General features: G+C 45.9%; 1 protein-coding gene across 8 annotated transcripts in view; it reads left to right on the top strand.

Annotated features, from left to right (window-relative positions):
• Positions 1-22,655, top strand: part of ASAP1 (ArfGAP with SH3 domain, ankyrin repeat and PH domain 1) — a 395,575-nt gene that overhangs the window by 44,943 nt on the left and 327,977 nt on the right. The gene's annotated exons all lie outside the window — the stretch shown is intronic.

Raw genomic sequence — 22,655 nt, 5'->3', positions numbered from 1 at the left:
AAAAAAAAAAGACACTGACTTTCTGTGTTTCTTCTGTTTTCTTATCCATGAAAAAGGGCTAATATTTATGTTTCAGATTTTTTTTGTGTAGTTTAGAAAAAATGTAAAGTGTTTTACATAAAGTAGGCACATAGGGCATTGTAATTACTTCAATTTTTAGGTTGAAAATAGTTTTTAGAGGATGATTAGATAAGCAAATGTGTCCTGAATGGGTGGATGAAGTGAGAGGCTGGAGGCAGAGAGGCCAACCTGAGAGGCTTTTCGTATGATCAAGACATGATACCACCTTCCAGGGTAAATGAAGCTTTACTTTTATTTTCAAAATTTGTCTATTATAGGATTACCCAAAGTCATGTTTATTTTGTTTTTTTCTTTTTTTAAGTCAAGAGTCTAGCACAAAATGGCATTCGTTTTGCAGGTATCTTTTTAGGTGATATTAATTATAATTGCAATAACTCAGTGCATTATTAGAATTAGGTTTTGCTGACAATGACATAAAATCTAAAAGAACATTGGCTTAGAGAAGTGTCTCTCTTACCTAAAAGTTCAGGTACAAGTAATACAGATTTTCTACAGCAATCTATGAGAGACCTGGGCTTTTTCTCTAGTTTGTTTGCCATATGAGCCTCTATTCCCAAGGTCACCTCATGACCCCATTTTAGCTGCTTCTGCTCCAGCCATCACATCTAACAGCAGGAGGAAGGAACAAGACGGAGAAAGGCACGTCCCATCCTTTAAGGATGTTTCCTGGAAGTTGCACCTCCTGCTCCTACTTATATTCTACTGGCCAGAATTTAGTTCTCTGGCTACATTTTGTGGCAAAGAAGGCTGGGAAGTGTAGTCTTTATTCTGCAAGACTGTGTGCTTAACAAATTGAGAGTTGTTATTATAGAAGAAGAGAGCAGATATTGAAGGACAAATCTTTTCCTCCACACTACTCGTTCTTGAAAGATTCTGCTGACAGGATAGGCTCTGCAGCCAGCCTGCTGGAGTTTGCATTCTGGATCCAGTTTCATAGTTCTGTGACCTTGTTGAAAAGCTACTTAACTTCTCTGTGCCTCAGCTTCTTCCTGTTCTCTATTTTAGAGACTTACAAGGGTTGTCTTGAGCACTAGTTGAGTTAAGGTAAAGCACTTGGAACAGTGCCTGGCACATGGTAAGTGCTATATAAGTTTTAGCTATTATGACTACTACTATTGCTAGTAGTATCTCGCTAGTACTTCTACTGCTACTGCTACTGCCACTACTGATATGACTACTGCTACTTCTGTTACCATGATTACTATTAATACTTTTACCATGACTGCTGCTTCTACTAATATTACCACTGCTGCTTCTACTGTCACTTCTGCTGCTGCTACTACTGTTGTGACTACTTCCACTTCTCTTCTACTATTATTATTACTACTATACCATTATTATTTTTAAATTGTATACTCATAGCATAGTAAGTGCTATTTTTCTCAATAGAAGATAAGAGTCAGAGAGGATAGTAACTTGTCAGATGCCGTTCATGGTCTACCCTTGGGTAGGTAGGGGATAGCGACTTGAAGGGAGCATAAGGCAGGTTTCTGTGGTTCTGCCAATGTGCTGTTTCCTGATCTGGGTGATGTTTCATTAGTGTAAAAGTTCCTTGCATGACACATTTACGACATAGATAATTTTGTGTATGTATCTTATATGTCAATAAAAACATGTCATGTAGCTGGAAAGTGGTGGAACATGGTGAAACCTACACTCGCCTGATTCCAAAGCCTGTGCTCTTAGCTGTAACACAAGGCCAGCACCTTTAGTCCTCTGATTGATTCAGTCATTCATTCATCTAACTTGTATTGATAACTGCTTATTACTTATGTGCCAGGAACCTGGCTAAGATGCCTGGGATACAAAGGTCTATGCTGTAGGCATGACCCTGCCCTCATGGGGCTTCTTATCTAGAGGAAAAGGAAAGAGGTAAATACCATTCAGATTAGCAGCCACCAGGTTAGGTTCAGTATGGGATGCCCTGGGGCCACAGGAGGGGCATGGAAGCTAACCCAGCCCCACAGGCTCATCTGCTGAAATAACATAGATGTGCCTCTCAACCAACTCCTTTGATGGGGGAAGTTACCACATCAGTGGGTAAGCTGACCACAGGAGGGCTACATCAAGAAATATAAAGCAGTTCCCCCCATCCCTTGCTTAACCAGCACTAAGAAGGGGTCAGCTTTTCTTGTCTTGTTGTCACTGTCATAGTTGTGAACCTACCTGATGTTCCATGGGGTAGGCAAGTGCTCGCCCTTGTGAGTTCAGTAGAAGACAAGGGAATCGCAGGAGCAGAGACTTCACTTACGAAGACGAGTATACAGGAACCTCTTATTTAAAATAAATATATGGGCTGGGCGTGGTGGCTCATGCCTGTAATCCTAGCACTTTGGGAGGCCAAGGCTTGTGGATCACCTGAGGCCAGGAGTTTGAGACCAGCCTGGCCAACATGGTGAAACCCTGTCTCTACTAAAAATACAAAAATTAGCCGGGTATGGTGGTGGGCGCCTGTAGTCCCAGCTGCCTGGGAGGCTGAGGCAGGAGAATTGCTTGAACCTGTGAGGCAGAGGTTGCAGTGAGCTGAGATGGTGCCACTGCACTCCAGCCTGGGCAACAGAGCTAGACTCTTTCTTAACAACAATAACAACAAAATTCTCATAAATATGTGAATGAATGAATGAACGAATGAATGAATGAATAAAATCACAGTCCACAGCAATGCAATTGTCATCCCTCGGAAAACTCAAGTCCAAGGGAATAAAGAACAAGACCCGTTTCCTTTATTCACCCCAAATACCATCAGGGAGAGAGGAGCACAGCACATGGAAGTGGAACTGAATTCTGAATTCTGGGCCAGCAGTAGAAATCAGTTGGCCTTATGTTCAGGTTTTTCTCCATATGTAGAAAAGAAGTGACCTAAACTTTAGACCCTCCTCAACCAAGCCCATGAGAAACCTCTGTGGCTCCGCCTCCCTCTTTTGCCTTTCCAAATGTCAAGCAGACGCCCTGTCATTATCATGCCGCAGGCTGTCAGCCCAAATTGAATTTCCCTGAGCCCAGTTGATGTCCCTTTTTGGCTGCAGGGCAGGGGTCAGGAATGCATGCTGCACATGGACAGGAAACGTGTCCCTGGAGCTGAACGCAGAAGGTTGACCTCTCAACTCTGCATTGCTAACATAGTTGGAAGGGTTAGGAAGCCTTATGATTTCTGGATGTAAAAGAAAAAGAAATGTGTTTTACAGTTTTCAAGTTCTGCTGTGAAAATCCTTTCAAAATAATTGAGTCTATTTAAAATTCAACTGGTTGTTTCACAGCATTGACTGTACTTCAGTTAGATACATAAAGGAAGGAAGGTTATGGCTAAACTGAGAGATGGGAAGTGATGATCCTGGTCTTGTCGTCCTCCCTCCCTTCATTTTTCCCTCCCCGCCTTTAAAATTTATTAAGCAGCAACTGTGTGCCAGGTTCTATGCTCAGTCCTGGGGAAATACATGAATAAGACTCATGGCAAAGCCTTCTTGAACTTACCCTTCATTTGTTTTTAGAAAACGTATTCATTCTACAAATGTTTCCTGAGCACCTGATTTGCTCAAGTCTCTTAGTAGAGATAGAAAACATGGTTCCTCCTTTTACTACATATATACATTATTTTTTAATCACTTTTCTGGCGACCTACTATGTGCCAGGGTCTGTACAAGCTGCCAGGATACCAAGGGAAACAAAAACAGCTTCTGCTTTGATGGAGCTAAAAGACTAGAAAATGTTCCATTAGTTTCCTAGGGCTGCTGTGACAAAGTACCACAAACTTGGTGGCTTAAAACAACAGAAATATGGCCAGGCGCGGCAGCTCACACCTGTAATCCCAGCACTTTGGGAGTCAGAGGTGGGCGGATTACCTAAGTCAGGAGTTCGAGATCAGCCTAGCTAACATAGTGAAACCCCATCTCTATTAAAAATACAAAATTAGCTGGGCGTAGTGTTGTGTGCCTGTAATCTCAGCCACTCGAGAGGCTGAGGCAGGAGAATCGCTTGAACCTGGGAGGTGGAGGTTGCAGTGAGCCAAGGTCGCGTCACTGCACTCCAGCCTGGGTGACAGAGTGAGACTCTGTCTCAAAAAAAAAAAAAAAAAAAAAAACTATATTGTCTCACAGTTTGGAGGCCAGAAGTTCAAGATCAAGGTGTTGGCAGAGTCGTGCTCCCTCTGAAACCTGTAGCGGAGTATCCTTCCTTGCCTCTTCCTAGCGTCTGTTGTCACCAGCAGTCCTTGATGTTCCTCAGCTTGCAGCCTCATCACTCCAGTTCCTGCCTGTGTTGTCCTGTGGCTTTCTGCCTGTGTGCCTCTCTCCTGTCTTACAAGGACAGCAGTCATACTGGATTGCGGGACTGCCCTTCTCCCATGTGACCTCATCTTAATCACCACCTTAATTATATCTGCAAAGACCCTATTTCCAAATAAGTCCACATTCATGGATGAGGGGGTGGCTAAGATCTCCCCTTTTTGCAAGAGGATGCAATTCAACCCGTGTCAAACGTATATAATGATAGAAAGCGCCCACAGTACGTGGTGCATGGTGGGCCTTGTTATTGCCTTCCCTTTCTTTCTACTTTATCTCAGCATCTAAAGGGTGAGCACCTTGAGGGCAGGAACTCTGTGTTACTCTGAGTGAGTGCTTCCAGATTTCTTGCCAGGGAAGTGAGACTGATGTGTTTCTTGTGCTGCGGCAGGGACATTCTTGTGTGGTCCCTGGCTGATGGGAAACGCTCTTTCTTGCTACTGTCATTAGTTTTTGTTTCTTATGCTGATGGTTGATGTGGGAGTCATGGGGAAAGAATACCATGATTGGAAAGCTGGGCCTGGTGGTTAAAATGGTTAAACCAGGCTCCTCTCCTGGTTGCGCTGTTTGCTGGTCATGTGAGCCTGGATACATTTCCTCCTCTCTGTGCCTCCAGGCATCTCATCTGTACCCTTTAGGAGTTTGTTTGTTTGTTTTGAGACAGTCTCTCTCTGTCACACAGTCTGGAGTGCAGTGGTGAGATCTTGGCCCACTGCAATCTCTGCCTCCTGGGTTCAAGTGATTCTCATGCCTCAGCCTCCCAAGTAGCTGGGATTACAGGTGTGTGCCACCACGCCTGGCTAATTTTTGTATTTTTAGTGGAGATGGGGTTTCACCGTGTTGGTCAGGCTGTTCTTGAACTCTTGACCTCAAGTGATCTGTCCGCCTTGGCCTCCCAAAGTGCTGAGACTACAGGCATGAGCCAGTATGGTTGGCCTTCCTAGGAGTCTTTGTGAGGGCCTGGTGGGATCAAATGTTTGAAACAGTACCAGGCCCACAGTAAATGTTTGCTGCTTGTCTGTGGGAGTATTCCAAGACATTTAATACCTTCCAGGGAGAAGGGCTTCCCTGGCCCGTTCAGCACACTGCCCTCAGTAAAGACTCATGCTCACTGTTTAGCACCGTTCACCATCAGAACATTTCCTCATGATTTTCCTAAGGAAAGTTTTTCAGGAATATGGCAGACAGCCCTTGCACAAAGATAGCCATTGGAGCATCATTTAAAATGGTAAACTGCTACAAACAAGATAAAATCCTGCTCTACAATGAGCAGTGGGTTAACAAATTAGGGGTAGAAGGATGAAAAACAAATTACGGTAAAATAATGCAGCCATTAAAAAGAAGATAAGTTATGAGAACGCTCATAATATAACTGTCATGTTAAAAAAAAGAAAGGTTTTTTTTCGAGGAAGTGACTTAATTTCTCTGTGCCTCGGTGCCATGGTTTGGATATTTGACCCCTCTAAACCTCATGTTGAAATGTGATCCCCAATGTTGAAGGTGGGGCCTGATGGGAAATGTTTGGGTCATGGAGGCGGATCCCTCATGAATGAGTTCTCACTCTGTTAGCTCCTGTGACAGCTGTTTGTTTAAAAGATCCTAGCCCCTCCCCCACCTCCTTCTCTCACCATCTGATCTCTGCATATGCTGGCTCCCCTTCCTCTTCTGCCACGAGTGGAAGCAACCCAAGGCCCTCACAGAAGCAGATGCTGGCTTCTTGTACAACCTGCAGAACCAAGAGCCAAATAAACCTCTTTTCTTTATTAATTACCCAGCTTCAGTTATTCCATTAGAGCAGGACAAATGGACTGAGACACTCAGCTTCCTTATCTATAAAATGGAGATGATAACAGTACCTTCCTCATACATAGGATTGTTTTGAGAATTAAATGGGATAGTACCTCTAAAACACATGAACAGTACTTGACACATATTAGGTGCTCACTAAATGCTAATTGTTATTGTTAGTTATTTATCATGTGGTCTAAACCATGTGCAGAATATTCATAGAAAAAGAATAAGTAACACAGATGAATGCACATCCCTTTCCCCTCTTAGATGTCTTATTCAAGGGGGCTTCCTTTTGTCTGTCAGCAAACACTGCACAGCTTCTCTGTATTAAGCACTCTGATAGTCTCTAAGGCAGCAGGTCTCCCTTTAGGAGTGTGTATGAGAATCCCTTTTGGGGGCTTTTTAAAAAACAGGTGCTTAGAGATGCTGATTCAATAGATGTGTGGTGAGTCCCAGGCATCTGCAGTCTTAAAAACTATTCCACAGATGATTTTGACTCTCAAGGTTGATATATAAGTTACAGTCTTTCCCCTCAAGAAGTTTGCAAACCAGATGAGAAGATGGGACAAGCAGTGGCATGAGGCAGAATGTAAGTGCTATAGATTAGGCGCTCCCAGGTCTGGCTCCCCCTGCACAACTTTGCAAAAATAAAGATGGTCTTTGTTGTAACACTAGATGTGGAATCAGAACCCACAGGGTGAAGCCTTTCCGGGGGTTCTGGTGATCAGCCTGGTAGGAAACCATGTGTGAGGACTGTGAATGCTTCCTGTTTGAGAGAACCCAGGGGATCCCTCTGGCCTGGGATTGTCACAGGAGCGCTCTCTAAAGAGGTATAATATGCTATCTAAGAATACATTATTACATTTACTATATTAGACTGAAATGACCTGTTAGATATCTATTGCCCCTGACATACTCTGAATGCCTTGAAGGCAGGAACTATGCATGCATTGGTCAGCTTTGTGATAGTGCCTCCATGTCTCATCTTGGCATTGACCTCTCCCGTCCCCCAGTACCTGCCTAGGTGCAGCAGGATAGATTCAGAACCAAAGTTTTTCCAAAGCTATTTTCTCAAAGCCATGAGGACTGATATATTTTTTCTGGTTGGTAGTAGTGAATGCTTTTTTAAAAATCTTTATTTTAAAATATTTTAATTGTGGTGAAGTATGCATAACATAAAAATTACTATCGTTACTATTTTTAAGAACAATTTAGTGGCATTAAGTATGTTCACATTGTTGTGCAACCATTGCTGCCAAATCCATCTCCAGAATTCTTTTCATCTTGCAAAACTGAAATTCTGTACCCGTCAAATGACAACGCCTTCTCTCCCCTCTCCCCTCCCATCCCTGGAAATAACCATTCTACTTTCTGTCTGTATGAATTTGACTACTCTATGTATCTTATATAAATGGAATCATACAATATTTGTCTTTTTGTTACTGCCTTACTTAGCATAATGTCCTCAAGGTTCATCCCTATTATACCATGTATCAGAATTTCCTTCATTTTTGAGGCTAAATAACATTCCATTGTATGTACATATCATATTTTGTTTATCCACTCATCCGTGGATGAATATGTGTGTGCTTCTACCTTTTGGTTGTTATGAATTAGGCTGCTATGAATATGGGTATACAAATAGCTCCAGATCCTGCTTTCAATTTGTGGGGGGTATATATACCCAGAAGTGGAATTGCTGGATCATACAGTAATTCCATGTTTACTTTTTTGAGGAACTGCCAGGCTGTTTTCCATTTTACATTCTGTACCAGTTTACATTCCCACCAATAGTGCACAAGAGTTCCCGTGTCTCCATATCATCACCAACACTTGTTATTTTCTGTTTTTGTGATAGTAGCCATCCTAGTAGGTATGAATGCTTTTAACTGGTGAATGCCTTTAGCGAGGACATTCCATTTTCAGCTTTGTATTTCACTTAGGTTGTGTGGCCCAATTAAACAGTCTCCAAGCATTTATTTAAGCCCTAGGCACTGAGAATACAGACCTAAATAATACACGCATGGTACCTGCCTTCACGGCACTCAGAGTATGTCAGGGGAAATAGATATCTAACAGGTAATTTCAGTCCAGTATGGTAGGTGTAATCATATATTCCTAATAGCATATTATGCCTTAAATACAGTTGAAGATTCCGGGAAATCTTGACTGAGTTTGGTGCCTTAGTATAAAACACATGAGTACATCATTCAGGCAGTCTGAGATTCCTAGATTGTTTAGGCTGGAAGGGACTTGTAGACTTTCCAGTAGAACTTTCTATGAAATGGAAACATTCTGTGTCTGCCACATGTGGCTTTTGAGCACTTAAAATGTGCCTCATGAAACTGAGAAACTGGACTTATAAAGTTCATATAATTTTAGGGAATTTATGTTTAAATTGAAGTTATCTATAGGTAGTGGCTACTGTGTGAGACAGAGAGGTAAAACGAGGTAATAGTGAGCATTCTTTCCCGGTTCTCATGCTTGAATATGCATGTGGGTCACCTGTGGAGCTGTTAAAAAGCAGATTCTCAGGCCCTCCCTTTAGTGTTTCTAATTCCTTAAGTTGTACTAGGGTCAAGGAACCTGCATTTTAACAACCACCACAGGTGATTCTGATGCAGATGTAGTTTGAGAAATGCCAAGTCTTGTGGTTTTCAAGCTTTTGTATCCTCAGAATATTTTCTTCAAATGAAAGCTTAAAGCCTGGGCAACATAATGGGACCCTGTCTCTAAAAAAAAAAAAAAAAAAATTAGCTGGGCATAGTAGCACACACCTATAGTACCAAGTAGTTGGGAGGCTGAGGTGGAAGGATTGCTTGAGCCTGGAAAGTTGAGGCTGCAGTGAGCCGTGATTGTGCCACTGCACTCCAGCCTAGGCAACAGAAGGAGACCATGTCTCAGGAAAAAAATATATATATATAAATAAATAAAAAGAAAGCTAAAGAGAGAGCTCAGTGTATAGAACAGAGAGTAGAGTTGTTCCAGCTTAGGTAGGTCTGGCTGGTACCAGAACTTTATACACGTTAGGGGATCACACTCTACCCTCTCTGGGGAAGGAACTGGGGTTTCTTGGAGTATAATTTGTACAACTCTAACCTAGCACAACCACATCACTTTATTCTTCTTAAATCCTGTGAAATGCAAAATAAGATTTGGTTTTGTAATACCTATAAACATGCCAGAACCAATTACAGACCAGCAGGCACCTCTGGAAATGCAGGTTGAAGCAGAAACACAATTAGTGCATTAGTCAGCCATTTTTTCCCTTGTCCTGGACTTTAACCAGCCATCTTGGCATCACATGGCGGAACTGCAGAGTAGTGATTAAAAACACAGGCTGTCTGACCTGGCGGGAAGGCAGTCTCAACCCTAGAGCTTACTGGGTGGTGCTAGGCAAGTTTCCTCATCTGCAAAATGGGTATAACGGTAGCTTCTACCTGAGACAATACATGTAAAACCCAGCACTTGGCACTAAGTATTCATTATTGTAACAACAGCAACGACAATAATACTAATAGCTAATGCTCACAGAGCATTTAACGTGAGCCAGGCCCTTTCTTCTAAGCACTTGCTGTTTATTAACTCATTCAATCCTTACAACAATCCTGTGAGTAGATAGTATTGTTATTTCCATTGTAAAGACAAACTAAAGCTCGCAAAGGTTTGGAAAATTATTTAAGGCCACATTGCTGGTCAGTGGCAGAAGTGGAACTCGGCTGCAGGGAATCTGGCCCTGGAGCCTGCAGTTTTCACTTTTACTCCGTGTGCTATTATATTATCCCCAGGCTCTAAGGAAAGCCTGTTAAGATGATCCTTTCATCCCCTCCCCCAAGCCCTAGCTCTAAATCTCAAAGCTTTGGAATTAATCTGTAAGTCAACTCAGCCTCTGCAGAGCATCTGACCCAGTTGATCACTCCCTCCCTCTAAAAACACGGTTTTCTTTTGGCTTCTATGACACCAAGCTGGCTTGGATTTCTTCTTGTGACTCTACGCTCTCAGTCTCTCAGTTGGGCACCCCTTGCTCCAACTTACCTCTAAATATTTTTGAAGATGTCTGCATGCAAATTATACAGACATGCAAATTATATTATATGCTTGCAAATTATATCTCCAGCTGAATCTGTCCTCTGAGTTCCAGACTTGATGATCTGAAATGCCTAATTAATATCCCCATTTGGAAGTCTAGCAGGCCTCTCAAACTTAATATGTCCAACATGGATTATTCTCCTCACTCCTCCTGCAGCTCATGCTGCACCCCTGCTTACAGCTGCTGCTGATCTCCAAGACCCCTGTCCATTTTACTTAGAATGAAATTCACATTTCTTACCGTGGCCTACAAAGACTAGCATGATCTAGCCCCTGCCTACCTCTGTACCCTTCCCTGCCTCCACCCCATTTCCCCAAGAGGCTTCAGCACATTGGCCTCCTTTCTGTTCCTCACACTCAGCAAGTGCTATCCTGTCTCAGGACCCTGCTTCATGCTCTTCTTCTGCCTCCAGGGCCTTGTCCCTGTACCTCCTGTCCCCCACTCCATGGTCGTCACATCCTGAAGTCTCAGCTTAAATGCTATGTCCTCAGACGGATCTTCCTAGCCACTCTAGCCTTTATTCTCTTCGGTTGCTCCCTGTCTGTTTTCTTCCTAGCAGTTGTAACAATCTGGAATTGTTTGTTCTCTTGTATATGCCTGCCACCCCCACCAGACTGTAAGCTCCCAGTGGACAAGGTTGGTAATGGCTGCTCATCTGCTAAAGTTACTCTAGTGCCAGGCACAGAGTCTGGTACACAGATGTTCAATAAATATGTATTGTTGTTGAAATAAAATCAATGGCTGCTGCTAAGTCAACCAGGAGCATAAAATACCAATTCTAGGCCTGTTATTTGTAGAATCCTTTCATGGACTAGACAATTTTCATATATGTATACAAGTGGTTAAAAAATTGGTTGGGACTTGGGCTTTATTTTTTTTTTTTTTCTTTTTTGTCTGAGGTGGAGTCTCACTCTGTCATCCAGCTTGGAGTGCAGCGGTACACTAGACAATTTTGATATATGTATACAAGTAGTTAAAAAATTGGTTGGGACCTGTGCTTTTTTTCTTTCTTTCTTTCTTTCTTGATGGAGTCTCACTCTGTCACCCAGGCTGGAGTGCAGTGGTGTAATCTTGGTTCACTGCAACCTCCACCTCCCGGGTTCAAGTGATTCTCCTGCCTCAGCCTCCCAAGTAAGTGGGATTACAGGCGCGCGCCACCATGCTCAGCTAATTTTTGTATTTTGAGTAGGGACGGGGTTTTGCCATGTTACCCAGCCTGGTCTCAAACTCCTGACCTCAAGTGATCTGCCCACCTTGGCCTCCCCAAGTGCCGGGATTACAGGTGTGAGCCACCGCGTTCGCCGGACCTGGGCTTTTTAATGGGCCTTGGTCTCCATTTTCACATTTCTTCTTCCTGGGTCATCCAGAGTGTTAGGATTTACTGAGATTTTCTTAGGAAAAGCAGCAGCCTTGGATACCCAGTTCATATGAAAGTAGGTTTGGTTTCAGTTTAAAATGGAAACTGTGAGCTAATGCATTTTACAGATTTGAGGAGAGAACAATTTTCTCTGTTTTTAAGAAAATAAAGAACAAAATGTGGGATAACTTTTTGTGAGTCACCATAGTGCCACAAGCTCCTGAAAGGGGTTCTCTGCAAATATTTGGGGTTTGGTGCTTATAAACAACTACAGAGGTTTTCTTGAGCGTTGATAACCACAGCAACAAGGACGTCACTTCCACGGTGCAAACATGCTTGCCAAGCTGAAGTGTGGAGTGACAGTTTTTGGCTGAGCCATGAACCTAAAAGTGGAGGTTTACAAAGTTACTGCAGACAGGTCATTAGCACGACTGGCTGCAGTGAGCTCCCTAAGCCTTCATCGCTCCTGCCTTTTCATCAGCAGCGAGATAATTGACTGCTAGACTCCCGAGCCACAGACCACGGGAGAGGTGAGTTTGCTTCTAGCTGTTTCTGCAGGGTGAGGTACAGTTGTCAGAACTTCCCAAACAATGTGAGTTTGGTAAGAGGAGACTGGAAATGGAGTTTTCACCAGTAAAGCGACGCGTGGCGATTGTGTATCTACAGGGTGGAGAGCGCAGCGCTCAGCCCTGTGTCGGCAGCCCTGTGGGCCGAGGCCACAGTCTGCATTTGCTGTGCCCAGCTCTGTTTTCATCAGGACACGGTGTGGGAGCGGGGGCAGACAGAGCTCCAAGCTATGGACTCGGCGATGGAACGTGTTACCTCCGTGGTCAGCACAGTTTTAGTTTTGGGTGATAGAAACCCAATTCAGGTTGCCTTAAGCAAGAAGGGAATGTACTGGCTCAGGTAAGAGAGGAGTCGAGGGGTAAAACCTGGCCCCAGAAATGACTGGATTCCTAGGTTTGGTCTCTCCCTTTTCTCTGCATCACCACTGAATCTCTCGCCCCCTTCCTCTCTACTGCTTTCTCCTCCACTGGCTGTATTCTCAGGTTCTCCAAGTATGGTTTCCAGAAGCATCGGTCCTACAGCCACCGGTTTAAAGACCCCACCAGATAGAGAGCTTTTCTTCCCAGAAGATTTTGCGAAATCTCTGGATTGATTCCCGTTGGTCTATCTTGGGTCACGTGGTCAGCCCCGTACCAGTCACTGTGGACAAGGCCATGGACTATTCTGACTGGACAGGCCCATGTCACTTGACCATTCCCAGACTTCAGGGAGAGGTTGAAAGTGAGACCCATAGGAACCAAAGGATGTGGGGGGCCTCCCCAGTGCGAATTTGAAATGCATTCACCAGAAAAAGTACTGGGTGTTCAGGAAGTAAAACCGCAAATGCCCACCCCTCTAACCAAGTGACTGGATGTAGGGAGAGTTAGTAGCTCAAGTTCAAATCAGCTTCCTTAAAGGGGTGTTGAAGAGCCTCTGTTCAGAGAGTTGTGTCAGCAAGATGGCAGAAGAGAAGCTCCTGACTTTCCCTCTACCCGTAGACACACCAAATAAACATCCATTCACCAATCAGTTCCCTCTGAGAGAGTCAGAGACCAGTTGAGACTCCTACCCGCCTGGTAACTGAGAAAACATCCCCATGTAACGGGTCGGAAAAGCTGGGACTCCCTTGGGCACGCCCCCACCTCGGGCGCCGAGCCACAAAATTGGGAAAGGAATCCCTAGCACCCAGCATCTCCCCATGGAGAGGAGGCTTTGGGCCTCACAAGGACTGCCCTAACTCTAAGGTGCCTCACAAGTGGCTCTTAATTCACCAACTCTGGGGCTGAGGGAATTAGACACACGCAAGTCTCTGTTCTGCTTTGGCTCTATTTTATTTATTTATTTATTTTAGTAGAGACGGGGTTTCACCATGTTGGCCAGGCTGGTCTGGAACTCCTGACCTCAAGTGATCCGCCCACCTCAGCCTCCCAAAGTGCTGGGATTACAGGTGTGAGCCACCACACCCGGCCTGCCTTGGCTCTTTTAAATGAAGCGACCACCAGCCAGCAACGTGCCTTCTGCCTCTGGGATTGCTCCAGGCCATGTCTGTGTAGTAGGAGGAGGTGATGTTTCCCATCCCCCTCTTGTAGCTCCTTGTTCAAGCTCATCCTGTTCTATCACAGGCAATATTTGGACCTCAAGCCCCGGCCTCCATAGAGCCATGGTGTGTGTATGTACGTGGGACACTGTCTCGCTTTTATTTATGTTCAGTCTCTGCCTCTCTCACTAGATTATAACCTCCAGGAGGGCGGGGGTCATCTCTGCCTTGCTCACCACAGTGCATAGCTTTGAGGACGTAGTGGACAGTCAGTAAATGTTTGTTGAATGAACAAATTACAGGACAATGGGGAGTCATTGAGGGATGTGAAGTGTGACAGGGTGACTTGCCCAATGTTCCCCAGATAATAAAAGACACTGTCAGTGGATCACTTGAGGTCAGGAGTTCAAGATCAGCCTGGGCAACGTGGTGAAACCCCGTCTCTACTAAAAATACAAAACATTAGCCGGGCGTGGTGGCGGGTGCCTATGTAATCCTAGCTACTCGGGAGGCCGAGGCAAAGAATCACTTGAACCGGGGAGGCAGAGGTTGCAGTGAGCCGAGATAGCGCCATTGCACTCCAGCCTGGGAGACAAAGTGAGACTCCGTCTGAAAAAAAGACACTATCCTCCCTGAAGCCCACGTCTTCTGACTCCCAGTGTCCCACTTTCTCCCCCCCTGCCCAGCAGTGGGGTTCTCTGAGTAAGAAGAGGGGGAAGGTGGCACATACTAACACAGAATGGATGCTTGTATGCAGACCAGGCTGTAAATTACATAGCAATGACAGCTTTGATGTTGCATCTGAAAAGGTGTAATAACCCTTTCTAGCAGGTCTCTCTTACGGTGGAGGGGAAAGTGGTTTGTGCTTTATTTTAATCAGCGAGGCCCTTCCCTGCTGGTAACTTGAGGTCATTCCATTCTCATTTCAGAAGGTCTTGTTGTCCTTGGGTTGCCATAATCTCCTTTGGTTATAAAGAGGACCTGGAGCCATGCAAGGGTAGGATGTTGACTTGCCACCTCAGTAGCACATTTAATCCTACAGGACTCTGGCTTCCCCCATGCAAGCATTAGAATAAGAGTTCCGGTGAGTGTGACCTGCGTCACAAAGGGCAGTCTTCACCATGAACCGTGGGAAGGGCAGGTGGCCAGCTCTGGAAAGGAGCCAGGAGACCTGGGTCCTTCTTACGGCACCCAGACTGCTGGGGAGGGAGACATGGGCAAGTCCTTTCACCTCTGTGGGAGAAATGGGCTGGTGCTGTTCTGTATCAGTTAGGTATCTTTTAGTGTCAAGTGGTAGAAAAGAAAGAAAAATCCAAGGCTAGTGCTGGCTTCAGGGCTCTCCTGGATCCCGGGATGCCACTGGTGTGGTCAGGCCTCTGTCTTCTGTTGTGATACTACATACATAAACATTAAGATAAACAAACATAAACATAATAAACATTATTATCCCCCATCTAACATCTCCCTGCTGTGTGGCATCGGACAAGCCACAAACCCCTGTGACCCTCGTTGCCTCATCTGGGAATAATATTAGATCCCACGCGTCACTGCAGTGGAGATTAAACAAGGCAGTTCACGAGAGAGCTTAGCACTCTGTACCTGGTGCATGGTGTATAGCTGGTCCTCTGCACTGGGCCTGGTTCATAGTGGATCCTCTGGGCTCTGCTGTGCTCTCAGATGGCCTCATTTTCAGGCAGACTTTCTCCCCTTGATGGTCTCTACTGGTTCTGTGCTTACAGACTCCTGGCTTGCAGTCCACTCTAAAGAATTTCTTTTCGACAGAAAGTCTGGGATGTGGACATGCACCCACGCTCACCGGCTGCAGGCATATGCTACCAGGCAGGAAGCACTCCTCCCAGGGGCTGGAGCCTGGGGAGCCCTTTGAGGGAGAAGTCTGAGAAGTGAGCAGTCTGCCTGCCTTGCAGGGAGGTTTGGCAAAAAGGGAATGGGGACCAGATTGAAGGTAAGACGTCATTTCCAGGCAGAAGATCGAATAAAGCCTTGCAAGCCCTTGTTTTGAGAGAGGGGAAACCAGGAGAGAGGGAAGACCGTGAGCGTGTATTAGCAACATATAGCATGCTCTTCTGTGCCTCTGTGCCTTTGCACATGCTGTTCTCTCTGCTGGGACTTCCTTATCCACCCTGCACACTCCCATGCATCCCTGAGACCCAACTCTTCAATGAAGCTTTCTCTGGCTAAAGTGAAAGCTTTACCCCTCCCCTCCAGCCCCATTTCCCTATCTTTTCTTTTATTTTCTTTCCATTTTCTTTTTTTTTTTTGGAGACAGTCTTGCTCTGTCACCCAGGTTGAAGTGCAGTGGCGCAATCTCGGCTCACTGCAACCTCCACCTCCCACGTTCAAGCGATTCTCCTGCCTCAGCCTCCTGAGTAGCTGGGATTACAGGTGTGCTGCCACGCCCAGCTAATTTTTGTATTTTTAATAGAAAAGAGGTTTCACCATGTTGGCCAGGCTGGTCTCAAACTCCTGGCCTCAAGTGATCCGCCCACCTCAGTTTCCCAAAGTGCTGGGATTGCTTTTCCATTTTTGAACAAGCATCTCTTGGGTGGTAGCACTGTGTGCTGGGGATACAAATGAGAATACATGACAGTGCCTGTGTCAGAGTTAGTTTGGTCCTTCCTCTCTGCTCTGCTTCTCCTTTATCAGAGCAGTTACTTGTTACTTATTCAACACATCTTTATTAAGCACCTTGTATTTTTCCGAGCATTGGTCTAGAAGCTGGAGATTTGGGGACAGTGGGAGAGACAATAAAATCAATGAATAATATTAATGAACAAGGTAATTTCTTTAATTTCTTTTTTTTTTTTTTTTTTTTGAGACGGAGTCTCGCTCTGTCACCCATGCTGGAGTGCAGTGGTGCAATCTTGGCTCACTGCAAGCTCTGCCTCCCGGGTTCACACCATTCTCCTGCCTCAGCCTCCCGAGTAGCTGGGACTACAGGCGCCTGCCACCGTGCCTGGCTAATTTTTTATATTTTTAGTAGAGATGGGGTTTCACCGTGTTAGCCAGGATGGTCTCCATCTCCTGACCTCCTGATCCACCCGCCTCCGCCTCCCAAAGTGCTGGGATTACAGGCTTGAGCCACCGCACCCGGCCTGAACAAGGTAATTTCTGATGGTGTGTACCTTAAGAAAATAAACACGGGTAAAGGGAGAACAAGAGATGGGGATAAGGGTGGGAGGAGAGTGGTCAGGAAGGAGGGACCCTGTGGAATAAGACCTGGAGAGTGACAAGGAACAAGCGTGCAGAGGCCTGGGTGCAGGGCATTCCAGCTGAGGGGAACAGCATGTGCAAAGGCCCTCAGGGGGGTGTGTTCCAGAAATGACAAAAAGCAGGGCTGTAGTGAGAAGAGAGGACAAAGGTTTGGTAAGTGAGGTCAGGGAGGTGGACAGTGGCCTGGTCATATAAGGCCTTTAGACCAAGTCATGGGAGTAGATTTTATTCTAAGTTCCTTGAGAAGCCACCATAGCGATTCTTTTCTAGCTTGGAGGAAGCATTCTCCAAGCCAGGCATCATCCTGTCGCTGAGGTGCACAATTCTCCACTCTCTTTGGTGCTCAAACTGTCATCTAATACAGTAGCCACTTCAAGTGGCTACTAACAACTTAAAATATGGCTAGTCTGAATGGAGATGTCCTGTAAGTCTAAAATATGTTTTCAAAGACTTTGTATGAAAAACTCTGTCTCATTAATAATTTTTCTTTCAATGCATGTTGAAATGATAGCATTTTGAATATATTGGGTTAAATGACATATGTTATTAAAATTGGGCCAGGCAAGGTGGCTCATACCTGTAATCCCGGCCCTTTGGGAGGCCAAGGTGGAGGACTGCTTGAGACCAGAAGTTTAAGACCAACCTGCGCAACATAGTGAGACCTCCTCTCTACAAAAGATATTTAAAAAGTAGCTGGGGCTGGGCGCAGTGGCTCATCCCTGTAATCCCAACACTTCGGGAGGCTGAGGCAGGTGGATCACTTGAGGTCCGGAGTTCAAGACCAGCCTGGATGACATGGCAAAATCCCATCTCTACCAAAAAAATACAAAAATTAGCCAGGTGTGGTATTGCATACCTGTAGTCCCAGCTACCTGGGAGGCTGAAGTGAGAGAGTCACTTGAACCCGGGAGGCGAGGTTTCAGTGAGCCAGGATCACGCCACTGCACTCCAGCCTGGACAAGAGAGAGAGAGACTCTGTCTCAATAAATAAATAAATAAAGTCGCCAGGTGTGGTGGTGTGCACCTGTACTCCCAGCTACTCAGGAGGCTGAGGCGAAGGATCACTTGAGCCCAGGAGGTTGAGGCTGCAATAAGCTCACCACTGCACGACAGCCTGCATGACACAGTGAGACCCTGTCTCTAAAAAAAATAAGTTAATTTCATGTGTTTCTTTTTACTTTTTTCCTGTGGCTGCTGATGATTTGAAACTTCATGCATGGGTTGCACTGGGTTATATTTCTGTTGGCCAGCACTGCCCTTCGAGCACCTTCAGCCATTGCTTTTACCTTCGTGGGTTATAGTCACCTCTTGACTTGTCCGTGCTCCTCCTTGAGGACAGTGACCGCAGCCGGTTGGTGGAGTCCTCAGGCACCACATTGGTGCTCCCCCTGGGTCCCCTTGGTGCACCCTGGTTCCCTGCACCCTGCACACCCTTGGCTGCTGCTCCTGAGGGTTTCTTTGGCATGCTCAGGCTGCATGCAGGGCAGGTCAGAAGTGCTGGGAGTTCACTCCCCAGGAGCAGCCCTCAGCCAAGGAAGGAGCAGAGTTGGAGAATACACACTCCGTCATCCTGCCTCTCAGGTGCACGGCTCTAAGGTGTGTTCTCTAGCATCTCCTGAAGGTCACCTTCAGTGGTAACCTGCTCTGCACTACACCCATTGTTGGCTTCCTTTCTGCCGCTGTTTTATTTCCCCATTCATCTAGTTGGGATCACTTCCCAAATAAACTCCTTGTACTCAGATCCTCCTCCCAGGCTGGGCTTCTGGGGGAACCCAACCTGAGACCTGGGGTGCCCAACAGGTAGGTGCTCAGCAGGAGGAGAGGGCCTGTCTCTCCAGCATGTGACTGGTGCAGGCTGGCTGCCCACTGTCAGGGGTGGGGAGTGGGGTGAGGTGGCAGGGGGATTCTGGCCAGTCTCCTGGAGCCTCTAGACCTTGAGCCTGAGGACAAGGAGCAGGGACATAAGTGTGCCAGGCTCAGGGCGTGGTGTCTGGCTGGTCCCTAGTGCCTCTAGCTGCCACACCCAGAGGGACAGTTGAATCAGCCACTGAGTCAGTGAGGGCAGAGCCACCCTGATGAGCGCTGGCCTCTTGTGTCGCTATGGCAGTAGGGCCCAGGGAGTGTCTCAGCAGGAATGGGGTGGGCAGCGTCCAGCATCTCTGGTGAAGTAGTGTTTCCAGGTGCAATGTCTTCTTTCTGATACCACTTCTGACTCCAAATGTTTGGAGTTTTCTCTATACCAAGCAATGCTCCAGTTTTCCTACCCGTACTACATGTTCAACAATTGAATTTAATTCTGACCCTAACTATCTGGAATTAGGGCAACCCCCACAGTTCTGTGGGCTCAGTCTCATAGAACAGCTCCCACTTCAGATGCCAGTCACAATTCCCAGAGGCTGCATGTGTCTGACCAACCAGCTATAAATTGAGAGGTTTCCACAGTTTCCTTCTCAAGTTTGATGATTGGCTAGAACAACTCACAGAACTCAGGAAAGTACATCTACAGCCATACCACCCTGAACACGCTTGATCTCATCAGAACTCAGGAAAATACTTACTATTACTGGTTTATTATAAAGGATACAACTCAGGGACAGCCCAGTGGAAGTGATGGTAGGGCCAGGTATGGGGGAGGGGGCAGTGGAACAGTCTCTATGCCCTCTCGGGACGTGCCACCTTCCCAGAACATGGCTGTGGTCACCCACTAGAAGTTCCTTGATCTCTGTGGTTTAGGGGTTTTTATGGAGGTTTCATTACGTAGGCATGATTGATTAGATCATTGACCATTGGTGATTGAGCTCTATCTCCAGTCCTTCTTTTTCCCCCAGACATCTTTTTGGCCATCTCATTAGCATACAAAAGACACTCTTATCACTCAGGAGATTGCAAGAGTTCTGTGCCAGAAGTCAAGGACAAAGACCAAATCTATTTTTTATGATACCACAATGATCTCATAATGAGATCAGATGAGAAAACATGTGGAAAGGCTGTGACTGTGAGTTGCCCAGATCATGGCATGTTATATGTATGCACGTTTATTGGAAGGAAGCAGGGAGGTGACAGATCTTGCTGTCTAGAACTGCTTATATGCATTTGACAGACATCTGCAGGGCACCTACTGTGTGTTCATGGGGTGCCCAGGGCAGGCCCAGCATTGCAGCCAGACTGAACCTTCTCAGCATCAAAACTGTTCGTGTCCATTGCCAGCCTAGAAACTCTCCCTCACTTTTAAAGCAACAACCAAATTCTTTGACATGACATCCAAGGTCTTCCTCGGCCGCCCTTGCCTACCCCTCTGACCTCAGCTCCAATCCCTCCGTGCATGTGTTCTTTGTTTTCATTGCACTGAGCTATTTGCACCACTCCACATCTATGTGCATGTCAAGCCTCCGTGCACTTGCACCTGCTGTATTCGTGCCTGGACCATCCTTTGCCAGCCATCCTGCTGGTTAACTTCCTTCAGGAGGCAGCTCAGTGTCACCTTCTCTGCAATCCTTCCTGATTTCCTCTTTACCATTGCCTTGTCCCTTCTTCTGTGTCCCAGTATCTATTTCTTTTAGTGCTTCTGTCATTCAACAGGTACATATCAGTCACTTGCTCTGTTAAAGGAATTGCACCATTAACTATATAGGAATCCCTGCTAATATTTGTCAACATTGAGGCACTCTCATTTAATCCTCATGGCCACCCTATTAAGTAGGCACTACTATTAACCCCATATTTCAGAGGTGCAAACTGAGGATTAAAGAGGTTAAAAGAGATAGTCAGTAGTAGAGCAAGGATGTACAACCCAAGCAGTCAGATTCCAGAGCTCTTGTACCTCACTGGGAAACAACATTATCTTTTACTGTTCTGCATTATATTGTAACTGTCTGTTTACATGACTGTCTCCCTGTATCAGTCAGGGTCCCAGGAGGAAACAGACAGCACACTGGAAATAGGGTAATCCGAAGAGAGTTTAATAAGAGAGAAGTGTGGGCAGTGGGCAGGGGGACCATAGAGGATAGTCGGGCACCCAGATCCTCAAAGGTCTGAAGGGGTGAGAGAGAGGAGGACTCTGGGAAGCAGGAGCCAGAGAGGCTGTGTGGACAGCACCCTGAGACAGAGCCAGGAGGGCTGGAGCCTGGAGAGCAGGGGAGCACTCCCCTCCTCTGATGTTCTTCTGCCGGCTGCATTTTACCACGTGCCTTTGCCTGAATCCAGATAGAAGCCAGAGGGTGGAGGAGCCCTGAGATGTGTCTGGAGCAGGTCAGCAGGAGAGGGAGGGTACAGAGTGGGCCTGGCAGGCCACCTGCATACTCTGATTGACCATAGGCTCCTTGAGAGCCAGGGCCCTGTATTGCTCCTGTTTCCACCCCAGTACTCAGCACAGAGGCCAGCAGGCAGGAGGCGCTCGGTCAGTGTGTGTCAAATGAATAAACAACGAGGGACTGATCTTTAGTACAAAACACCCGTTCTGCAACGTCTGCTTGTCGATCACACATGGTCTCAGGAATTCTTTTTTTTTTTTTTTTTTAATTTTTGGGGAACAGGTGGTATTTGGTTACATGAATAAGGTATTTAGTGGTGATTTGTGAGCTTTTGGTGCACCCATCACCTTGTGTGGTCAATATACACTGAACCCAATTTGTAGTCTTTTTTCCCTCACTCCCTTCCTACTCTTTCCCCCTGAGTCCCCAAAGTTCACTGTATCCTTCCTATGCCTTTGCATCCTCATAGCTTAGCTCCCACTTATCAGTGAGAACATACAATGTTTGGTTTTCCATTCCTGGGCTCAGGAATTCTAAGTGATGTATGTATGTTTGTCTGTCCATGCTATTTGTGAGGTTTGTCATGGGGTAGATGATGGCAAAATCCATCTAACTCTGAGACGATCTGATTCTTTTCTGTGGTTCTCAGAAAACTTTTCACATCTCTTGCCCCATTTCAACTTGGATGTGAAACTGGACAGCAAGACTTTTTTTTTTTTTTTTTTTTTTCTGAGATGGAGTTTTGCTCTTGTTGCCAAGGCTGGAGTGCAGTGGTGCGATCTTGTCTCACTGCAACCTCTGCCTCCCGGGTTCAAACAATTCTCCTGCCTCAGCCTCCTAAGTATAGGGGATTACAAGCGCCTGCCACCACACCCAGCTAATTTATTTTATTTATTTATTTATTATGAGACAGTCTTGCTCTGTTGCCAGACTGGAGTACTGTGGCACGATCTTGGCTCACTGCAACCTCTGACTCCCTGGTTCAAGCGATTCTCCTGCCTCAGCCTCCCGAGTAGCTGGGACTACAGGCACGCGCCACCATGCCCAGCTAATTTTTGTATTTTTAGTAGAGACAGGGTTTCACCATCTTGGCCAGGCTGGTCTGGAACTCCTGACCTCGTGATCCACCCACCTTGGCCTCCCAAAGTATTGGGATTACAGGCATGAGCCACTGCGCCTGGCCTTTTTTTTTTCTTTTTTCTTTCTTTCTTTTTTTTTTTTTTCAAGGAAGCAAGTATAAATGCCACGCTGTTCTTGCACCAGCTGCATACAGCCACAGTTACTGAGATGACTGGGCCTTGTCCTATAGCCTTTGCCTGAATTCCTGAGATAAAGGAAAGAAAAGCAGCCTGGATGCGGATTCCACTAGGCCCTGGCTGTGTGGACCCAGCAGGATGCTCTGGCATTCAGGGTGGAGCACCCAGCCCAGCCTTGTGACCACATCTCCACGCCTTGTGGTTAGGAGGCCCTATCTATGCTTCCAAATGGAAATCAT

This window comes from Symphalangus syndactylus, chromosome 7 (assembly GCF_028878055.3).
Source record: "Symphalangus syndactylus isolate Jambi chromosome 7, NHGRI_mSymSyn1-v2.1_pri, whole genome shotgun sequence".
Lineage (NCBI taxonomy): Eukaryota > Metazoa > Chordata > Mammalia > Primates > Hylobatidae > Symphalangus > Symphalangus syndactylus.
The sequence above is the reverse complement of the archived record's forward strand: the minus strand, read 5'-3'. Positions and strand labels throughout refer to the sequence as shown.